This window comes from Arachis ipaensis, chromosome B04 (assembly GCF_000816755.2).
Source record: "Arachis ipaensis cultivar K30076 chromosome B04, Araip1.1, whole genome shotgun sequence".
In the NCBI taxonomy this organism is placed as follows: domain Eukaryota; kingdom Viridiplantae; phylum Streptophyta; class Magnoliopsida; order Fabales; family Fabaceae; genus Arachis; species Arachis ipaensis.
In genome coordinates this window covers 117,531,041-117,542,481 of record NC_029788.2, presented here as the reverse complement: position 1 = coordinate 117,542,481, position 11,441 = coordinate 117,531,041, and the positions used below count along the sequence as shown (strand labels likewise).

Here is an 11,441-nt window from a genome sequence, read left to right as displayed (position 1 = left end):
AAACAACCAACAAAATTTATTATTTTTGGCCAGCAGTTAGCCATTAATATTTAAAAATATAAACTAAAAGTATGTTGTTGAATTACTAAAAATATTTTTTTCACACAAAAAAATTTATTGAATTCAAATTTTACCTTTTTATTTTTAAATTAAGATGTCTAATTTTTCAAACCGATTTCGAGCAGTTAAAATTATTATTTTATTAAAGCGGTTTTACGTGAAAATTCTGGTTCTTACATTCTCCCCACCTAATTAGGAATTTTGTCCCTAAAATTCGAATCGCGTGACGTATCTTTCCCTTGCACCTTCCGCTGCATCACTTTGATTAGTTGCCATTAAGAATTCGAATTTTTCTTTAAACCAAATACCACTTTTGTAACATTTTATAAAGCTTTCAAAACAAGTTCAATCTAAAATTTTTCAATGTCAAAACTTTTTTAAAAGACTCAAAAATTATTTATTCTTAAATCAATCAAAATTATTCTCGATAAATTAAATTATAAACTAATTTCACAACTTAACAAAATCATTGGACTCACTTTTCCTTTAAAACATATCATTCAAACCAAGAGTTTTGATCTAATTTCAAAACCAAATTATTTAAACCAAAAGTTCCAAACTAAACTTCAAAATTAAATCATCCTAAACTTTAAAACTTTTTCAACAAGGCTCAAGAGGCCATACCGGTTAGGAATTGAAAATCTTAATTAAAAACTGCAAAAATATCAGTCGGTCCTTCTAATGATACATCCTCATTCTGTAGCTGCATCAGTTGACACTTCCCCTGCCACCAGTGTTGAGATTCACCCATCAATTGATATGCCGCAAACTCTACAAACTGGTTTTCTAGAACATGTTGAGCTTAAAACGCATTGGCTAGGCTAGTCATCCTCACTATCTCTCCATGAACGTGATTGATCTCGTCCGTGAGTTGCCATTCGGGTTGCTTTTTCACACCAAACAATCGATATCGAGGTGATCAGTCTCAATATCTCAGACCCAGTGCTTCAATTATCCCCAAAGGCACTCACAAACAAACATGTTATGTATATCAAACAGATAACCTAAATAACATGGAAGAAAAATGATCCAAAGAGTGTGACGAAGCACAATCGGTCCATCCCTCAAGCTCACGAGGAGGAGCTGTTCTGATACCATAAATGTAACACCCCGTTAGTCTAAGCCTTACCTCTAGCCGCAAAGCAAAGGATAGCAAAGTGCCACGACAGTTCTAAAGTTTATAATATATAATATATATCTAAGAATTTATATAACTAGAAGTCCGATGAAGGAACAAAAGCTCAAAGTCGCATAAAGCGGAATTACAAAATGCGAAGCGTTCACACTCTGTAACTAAACGCGTAAGTATGAACAGAACAAGATATAATACATATAAAATGTAGATAGCTCCAGGATACACAAGGTAACAATTAAATTAACAAGATATGTATATATAAGTATGATGTACCAAAAAGAGGGCTTGTCAGAGCCTGCAGAGTTTAGGCAGGCTAGTCAAACTAAAATACAAAAGAGTTTTGGAAGTTTAAAACAGCTTATACAACTTATCTCTCAAATCAAGCCTCTAAGGCCATAAAGTCTAAAATAGAAAGATGAGAGAATACTACAACATAAGTAAAGTAAAATAAAGCATAAGAAAGACCATCCTCCGTCCTGTCACCATATTCGCAAACTCACCTAAGTGGGTTGCGACTTGCATCTGAAAAGCAACAACAATATATGGTATGAGAACATGAGGTTCTCAGTATGGTAACAGTGCCTAATATATAAGATGTAAAGTTCTGGGACGCCAAAGGCAATCCTAGAACTTCACACCGATACAGATATTCAAGCTTAATGAAAATAAATAAATCAAACCATAAACCATAAAAAGGGTTATCTAAACTTAGGAGATTTCTAACTAAAACTAGTCACACTGCTGTATCCCACAGCCTTCACCAATCTAACCTCCGTGCGATCCCATCGCCATCGCCTCCCGATCCTCCTTAACGCCAGTAAAACACATTTAATGCAACCAAGAAAAACACAAGTAATATACATATACAGCAGGTAATTCAACTAGCATTTAGGCATGTTATTCAAAAAGGCATAACTCAAGTAATCAAAGCAAGCAAACATATAGAAGATACATATGATGAATTTCTATCCTATTTGACTGGTGATATCACTTGTCAATTCAAAATGCCAACCCGACATATTCCCGGGATGTCGCCTTTCTGCCACGACTAGGGTTATAGTGCCCTGCTCACTCTTTCTAGTACCCAGCACTTTATCTTACGCCCCGTGAGTTATAGTGCCCGACACACTCTTCAGGTTATAGTGCCCGAGTTCACTCCGGCGGTAGAAAGGTTATGTGAGCAGGAGACTGCCACAGTCCTCACATCTCAACGTAGGTGAGAGACTGCCTCGATCCCTACGCCGGCACCGCTACCTCGACAAGCAGGAGACTACCATAGTCCTTGCTCAAGGCGCACAGCGACTTACCAATCATTACAGTTCAGTAATACAACACAGCTCATAGCACAATTCCTTTTATATTCATTCCAATCTCATCATCCAATGTCAATATCTCAAGTTCATCACCAACATCTCAAATTCATCATCAACATCTCAAATTCATCATCAACCCGACTCCCCCTTAGTTCACAAGATGAACCACCCAACTGACATGCCAAGTCTAAGTCACTGGCTTCTAAAACCCGTATATAAGTCCATTAAATATCAAACATAAACCCATCTATACTAGTCTTAGGCCTAATTATTAACCACAAGTATTAAAGAGGAGTTATGGAAGTTTGAAAAGTTAGAGAACCCTTAAAAGTGAAGAAAAATCATTGTTTAGCAAAATAGGATGTATGCATATGCATGCCCAATGTATGCGTACGCATACGTAAAATTTTCCCATCTCGCATACACATACAAGAGTTCGCATACACATAGGTTCCAAACAAAATGGTATGCTCGCATATGGGGGGTTCTCGTACGCATACCCCTCCAGACTTACAGAATTTTGTAAAATTGCAGAAATCAGTTTTAAACACTAAATTTTAAATGTTCATAACTTCCTCTACAGAAATCCGTTTTCATCAAACTTTATATCAATTTAAAGATCTTTAGATAAACTTTAATTTAAGATAAATTTCAATCAAACTTAAAACTGAGGCTCAAGTTATGATCCGTCAAAATTTACCAAAAATTTACTAGGTTCTCAAAACTTCCAAAATTCACAACCAAACCAAATCAAAACCTACCAAATCCATCAAAAAACACTACCACACACTACACTTTACTATCCATTGTACTTTCATCACTTCCACACTTAATTCACTCAACCCTTCCTCCATAATTCAACACAAATCTATAATTCCAATTCAATACTTTCATACCAATAATTCACGCAATCTAATTCCCCATATACATCCTTCATCAATTTACAACATCATCACATCACAATCATTATATCACAAGTATCATCTACGCAATCAATACTCATTTCATCATCTACATTCATTATCCAACATCAATAATTCCATTATAATTCATTAAAATCATCATACATCATCAATCCAATAAATTTCAACAACCAATTCAATCCTATCCTAAGGTCCACTAGCCTAAGTTTCCAAAAATATTACATATTACATAAAGAAAACTGAAACGATACCTTGACCAATTCCCAAAATGTACTAAACACCAAAACGAAGCCACCAAACTCGATCCAAATCCTCAAACCAACTCCAACAAACACCAAAACTCAATCTAACATCACATAACATACAAATATCAAACCTAGGGTTCACAAAAATAATGAAACACAAGGAGTTAGTAAAACCTTACCTTACCCAACAACATTAAGGGTAAAACCCAACAATATACCAATGCTAGATCACCCCTAAACAACAAAAATACAAAGAAACTCAAAAATCCAAAGCCATTTTTTAGTTTTGAGCTAGGACAAAAAACTGGAGCTAAAGAAAGAGTTTCTTACCAACAAAACTTAGTTAGAAATGACGGAATCGGTGAGAGCTTCGCGTGGCTACAAACGAATCGTCAATCGGAGCTGCGTAACTCAAGATATAGCCAAACGAAGAAAAAGGTGAATAGTACCCTCTCTTCTTCTCTCATGCTCGAACCCTCACTCTTTCTTGGGGGAGAAATGAGCTGAATGCTCGTTAAATAGCCTTATATATGTTGGACCTTGGGTCCAGTTTGAATTCGGTCCAATCCGTTAGCGTTTTTAGCTAGTGGGCCAAAACTTTTTAAGATTTACACTCGGTTTTTGGATTCTAAATTATTTTTGCCTTTCAAAACAATAAATTCAATTTTTAAAATCTTATTTTTCTCAATATGCGGTACTGGACAGACTAGAGGCGATACTGCCGGTCTTAGTGTCGGTACGCGTTTTTACAAAAACTTTTCGAAAAAGATACATTTTTCCACTCAAAAAATCTATTGAATTCAAATTTCACTTTTTTATTTTCAAATTAAGATGTCTAATTTTTCGAACCGATTCCAAGCAGTTAACATTATCATTTTATTAAAGCAATTTTACGTGAAAATTCCGGTTCTTACAAAAAATACTGACCAAATTATTATATGTTTAAAAAAGGTTTTGTGGTCTAATATATGACAAACTAAAAATTCGCTTATTTAAGCCAGATAAATAGATTGACATGATGAATTTGACCCTACTAACTAGGGATATTCATGGAATAAGTTTAAAAGTGTGAAAGAAATATTTTTATTGAATTTTTTATATAGAAATATGATTAAAAAGAGAAGGTTTAATTATGCAAATATATCCGATATCCGATCCGCACATTTGCGGATCGGATCGAATCGAATCCGGCATTAAAAAGCGCGAATATCATATCTGATCCGATTCGATGAAAATTATGCGGATCGGATCCAATTTTTGGCCATATCCGATCCAATCCGATTCGCGGACACTCCTACTACTAACACCCTCACAGTTTTCTCTCTATTATGGACGGAATAAAATTGTATATTATAAATATGTTGTAGTCTCATTATTTAATTATTTATTCAAAAGGGACAATGTTGTAAATTTAGGACTACAAATTTAACATGGGAAACGGCAAACACAATCTCTTGTAATATCGCAATGACCAGTTGCATGGTCTCCATATATTCTCTTACAGTCCCTGTTGCATTCGTTATTTGTTGTTGGATTACACTGTCCTTCAGTCTCGGCATAACACAATCTTGCCTCTGATACTTTTAATAATCTTTCATTGCCTATACATTTACACATCAAACATATAAAACCATTAGTACTTGTGATGTAAAATTTCAACTATGCTTAAAGAATGTATATAATTTGCGTTTTTATTTTTAATATTTTCTGTTTCAAAATTCTATAGAAAAAAAAAGAAAACAAAATATGAAAAAAAAAATTAAGATTTTATTGTTTTTATTTTTTTTTCATAAAATCTTAAGAACAGAAAACAAAAATACAAATCAAAAATATTTTTAGAGTTTATTTGGTTTGAGAAATAGTTTTCTTTTTTATTTATAATAATTTTTAGTTTATTAGGATTTTTTTTAAGATAAAATAAAAAGTTAAAATTTTATTTCTTACCTTTTTTTATATGAAATGCTAGAAATTGAAAATATAAATATAAACCAAATCAAACCGACGCTGAGTAGTATCTATTTGTTATTTTTTTTTTGAAAAGAAAAACTTTTTACCTGTGCATATAAATTTATAGATAAAAAATAATCATTATTAATTTTTCTGTTAAAAAAATTTATATAAAATAGAATCTTTTACATAAATTCATTTTTAGCAATTTTAACAAATATAGAAAAATTAAACGTAAAATAACATTGTTTTCAAAAAAGAAAACAAACATGCACATAAGAAGTAAGAAGATACAAATAATGAAATCTTGTTAATGAATAACTAAAATATACCGATACCAATGGAGAAAATAAAAAGAATGATAAGAACAAAAGTAAAAGCCTTCATCTTATCAGTATTCAATCACTTAGGTACATGAAACATCTTGTATATGTATATATATATATAAAGTAAGTCATACTCATATGCCTTTAATGGCATATTTAATACTAATTAAATGTTTGAGAGTCATCATTTGAAAATTAAAGAGAGTCATATATAATTTAACCAATTTAGATTGATTAAGTGATTAGCTCACTCGTTCGCTTAAAGCATCTACAATGGTGAGTTCCTCTTTCATTTTTTTCTGACATATAGGAACTCTAACCATTGGAGGAGAGAAGGAATGAGTTCCTGCACGGGTCTCAAGGTGAGAGAATCCCTCTAAACAGGGACTCAAGTTAACTAATAATAACTTGCCATTTGACAAATTATTTTAAAAAAATAATAATATAAAATCTGAAATAATTAAATAATTATATTAAATAATAAAATAATAATTAAATTAGTAATAATTATAATAAAAATTATATTAAATAATTATATATTGTGTATTATTATTATATATGAATTTATTTAATATTAATATCTTTTAATAGTGAATTATTTTTAAATTTATAAATTTAAATAATATTATTAAAAAAATCAATTATATTAATTTTAAGTATTTTAATTAATTAATTAAGTGGGACCACAACAGGGACTAAAGTTAGTTCTTCCTAATGGAGAAGAGAGAGATGCTTTGAGTTCCTATTTACCGTTTATGACGCAAAAGCTGATGTAGAGTTACTTTTTATGACAGATGGGCCATAAATAGGGACTGAGATGAGTTCCCTACTGGAGATGGTCTTAAGTAAGTGATGAAGGATTTGAATGTCGTCTTATGCATGCAATAATCTAGGCTACGTTTATTTTTGAGAATAGGACAAGACAAGACACTGAAAACAATACATAAAGGACAGAGACAAAATTTTGTGTTCTTATATGCTATTTGGTGATAAATTAGAATAAATTATGAAAATTTAATTTATTCTCATTTTATTTTTTCATTCAAAAAATTTTGGAACGAAAAATATAATAATAAAAAAGGCAAAACACCTCAATAAATCAAATACACATCAATATTAGCTGAATATCCCAAACCAAAAAATGCAACCTTAAAGTCCCAAAGCACGTTTTTATATAAATTGAATTGATTAAATTCGATTTAATGAAACACGTAGTAAATCGAATTCAATAGATTCGAATTAGGTAAAAAACGTTATTGAATGAAAATCGAATCAAGTGGATTCGAATTAAGTGCATGGTTAAGATGCTAATAAATCGAATGAATTGGCTTCGATTTACATGTTTGCTTCGTCTCCCATAATTCGAATCTAATGGATTCAATTTGCATAGATTTTGGCTATAAAGTTTTTGTTTTGAAAAATAATTTATAAGATTATTATGTATGAATTTTTGACCCTTTTTAGACAAAATAAATAAAAAATTGAACATATATAATAATAATAATAATAATAATAATAATAATAATAATAATAACTTTTTAAATGCTAAAAATTTATTTAAAAATTATCTTTTAAAAACTAATTTAATACATTATTTAAAAATTTTATAGCCAAAATCGATGCAAATCGAATCCATCAGATTCGAATGATGGTAGACGAAGCAAACATGTAAATCGAAGTCAATTCCTTCGATTTATTAGCATCTTAACCAGTCCACTTAATTCGATTTTTATTTCACTTAATTCGAATCTATTGAATTCGATTTACTACGTGTTTTATTAAATTTAAATTCGATTTATATAAAAATGTGCTTTGGGACTTTGACGTTGCATTTTTTGGTTTGGGACATTCAGATAATATTGATGTGCATTAGGTTTATTGAAGTGTTTTGCGCTAATAAAAAATTAAAAAGAATAATGAAAGAAAAAATAAAAAATAAGTTGTGTCCCTTGTTAGTGTCTCTGTGTCCTTCCTGTCATGATAGACACAAAATACACTAATTCAGTGTTCTGGACATATTGTCTCTATCCATGTCTCCTCTGTTAAATACGATTTTGTGTCTCTGTGTCGTCACTGTCTCAGTGTGTCCTGTCTCTGTAAACAAATGCAGCCCTATTGATTAGCAACAGACCCTTAACTGGAGCTTAGATCCGCGACGAATTAGTCATTGAGGTTGAAAAATACCGTAAACAACAAAAAGTCATAATTTATTTATTTTTTAACATAATCCATTTCTTATTTTATATTCTTTAATTATTATTGAAATAAATAAATAATTTTAGATGTAATAAACATGTAATAATAAATGTATATACATAAAACAGTCATGTTACTACACATCCATATAATTTTGTATCCAAACTAGTCCAATACCATTAAATGAGCGTGTATTACATGTGCCCCAACCCCCCCCCAAAGCGTTAACATTTATTCGCGCTTCATTATGAAAAAATTGTTCCTTCTTCAACCTTGAAACTGCTACTGGAGAACTTCGAATCTCTCTCAAAATCTCTCAAAGTTCGATCGTTTTCTTTGCAAAAACTGCTTCTACTCAGGAATCGCGAGAAGATTTATCGAAAGAAAGAAGAAAAATAAACAAAAACAAGAATAGAGACTGTGAAAGGTATGAGAAAAATTACTGTTTATTTAAAATCTCGCAATCTCGCGTTTCTCCTAGTTGCATTTTAGGTTTACTGGATTGAGTTGCTTCGTTTAGTAGATCGACTTATTCTGATTTCTTTTTTTTTTTTTTTTTTTGCGTAATTAGGGCATAGGAATGGAAATGTGTTCTTATTTACATTCAGTTTAGTGAAATTGGTCATTTTGATTCACTTGATTATTAATGTGTTCAGTTGAATTTTTTTACATGCAAAAATACTTTTCTTATTAATTAAATATTTATCACATTTTATTCAGAATAAATGATATTCAATTTAATGGAGTTGACCATTTTCATTCATTTGATAATAACTGATATACTCATATGGCTTTTAATGGCATATTTAATACTAATTAAATTTTTGAGAGTCATAATTTGAAAATTAAAGAGAGTCATATATAATTTAATCAACTTACGTGGATTGAGTAATTAACTCACTCGTTTGCTTAACCAACTGATGGGGTTTGAATTTGATTTTGTGCATACAATAATTTATTAACTAACGGTAGATCCTTAACTGGAATTTAAATATGCGACGAATTAGTCATTACCTATCAAATTGAAAAATACTATAAACAACAAAAAAAATCATAATTTATTTATTTTTTTTAATATAAACACCATGTGCTAACACTAACGATATTTTTTAAAAAAACATATATTGATAAAAATAGATATAATATAATTACAAATATAACATAAATAAATAAAATATATAAATAAATGCGAAACAAATATGTTTACCAATGTCTTTGTTAAATTTTATAAATTAGAGAATAAATTATGTATTTGGTTGCTTGGTGATCACATAGATGATCAAGTAATTGGATTGTAAATTGATCTCATAGTGTACATCTTATTTTTTTTCTCATTTTTGAATAAAAGCGAGAAGCCGATAATTAAGGGAGTAAGTAGTAATATATAAAGAAAAAAAATTTGTACCACAACACATAATTATAACCTAAAGAAATATTCATATTAAAATTTTACATACTGTAAATCATGAAGATCAATCACAATGTACTGGTCACTTCTCTCTATTTTTGACTATGATGTGAGTTTTTCTTTTCTAGTCAAGAATCTAATAACATTTAATTGAACAAAAAAATTGAATTAAAAGTACCAAATTAAGGACAAATGAGTGAATAATATAAGAAATTATAACTTCGAACGTGTATAAAATAAAAAGAATTTACTGATTTATTTTATATTAAACGACAAAACTAACAATAGTATATTAATAAAAGGATATACCTTTAAAAAAAGTCACAATACAATTTCAAATATTTTCATAAATAAACTGTTAAAATTTTTGTTATCGATAAAATGATGCTATTATACAATTTTTTGGCAAAACTTAAAAGCAAAAGGAAAATAATTTTGTGTGGGTTAATATAAATTAATTACGTACCAAATAAGTAGAATCGTTCATTTGTTTGTTTCAATATATCAGCATGAGCAAGCAAATTAAAATGATTATCCAGAATTTTACGATCATCGACCAAATGTACTATACCTGACTCTATCTTAAAAGATATTTTGCATGTGTATACAGTCAGAAGATATATTCCGCTTGATTTCTCGATTTCAAAATTCGAGAAGACATAGACTTTCCTTTCTACCAATTCATTCTCAAATATTTTTGTCAAATAATTCTTGATTGAATAATGAATTTTATCGTATTGCAAAACAAATTAAATATAAAAGCTATTAGCATTTACAAAGCTATTAAAAAGAATTGTCTTTTACTTGATTAAACAATGAATTTTATCGTATTGCAAAATAAATTAAATATAAAAGCTATTAGCATTTACAAAACTATTAAAAAGAATTGTCTTTGACTTGTAAAATGGTGTACTTATAAAATTAACTTAAAATATGAACTACAAATATTTATAAGAATTTAATTTTGATGCACTGACAGTGTAAAGTAGTTTTACACGTGTATCCAACTATGTAATGACACATCAATAAAAATAAATACATTTCACATTGACCGCGTGAATGGTCATTCAAAAAAACGAATGTGATTACACGACTATGTAAAACGTTTTACACTGTCAGTACATAAAAATTAAACTCTATTTATAAATTGAACTTAGCATTACTTGAAAAAATTTAGTAAATGAATCAATTAATCTTATCATCTATTAGAACTATTTCTATGTAAATCGTCTTACTCTTGCCAAACTTGAATGGAACTTTTTATAGCCTTATAAGTCTTGTCTTTATTTTTCATACTTTCTCTTCGTATAATCTACTATAGGTGATACTATTAATAGAATCGTAGTCAATAATCATTAGGTATAGAAAAAAAATAGAATAAAGATTTATGTTCAAAGTCTTAATACCGTAATTGAGGTATAATTAATACCTAAAATTTTAATAAGTAAATACCTAAAATAAGTTAATGAAATAACAACGATTAATACCTAAATTATTGAAAAGGAATTTTTAATAAATGTGAGGAGTAAAAATAAAAAAATATTAATAAATAATATTAGTGTTTAAATGAAAGAGTTGGTAAAGAATAATAATTATAAGTAAAAATAATATTTTTATTTTGGAAAAAAAATACATGAGAAATTGTTTAATAATTCGTGCCATGTACATGATAATAAATTGTTCAATAATTCGTATTATGCACATGATAAGTTTGAAATTATAATTATAAATTATTTTATTAAAATTAATTTAAATTGTAGTAATTGCGTTTATTTTTTCTTAATTTAGTGTTATGTGTATCAACTCTAATATAGTTATTAATCGTTTTTGTTAATCTACTTTTTTTTCTCTAAATTTATGATTTAAAATAACAATTATAAATATTAAT

General features: G+C 29.1%; 1 long non-coding RNA gene across 1 annotated transcript; it reads right to left on the bottom strand.

Moving 5' to 3' along the window:
• On the bottom strand, window positions 5,027-6,040 carry LOC107638039. Its single transcript, XR_001619702.2, has 2 exons — window positions 5,956-6,040; window positions 5,027-5,277 (listed from the first exon to the last, which is right to left on the bottom strand). It is a non-coding gene; the product is annotated as an uncharacterized LOC107638039 (long non-coding RNA).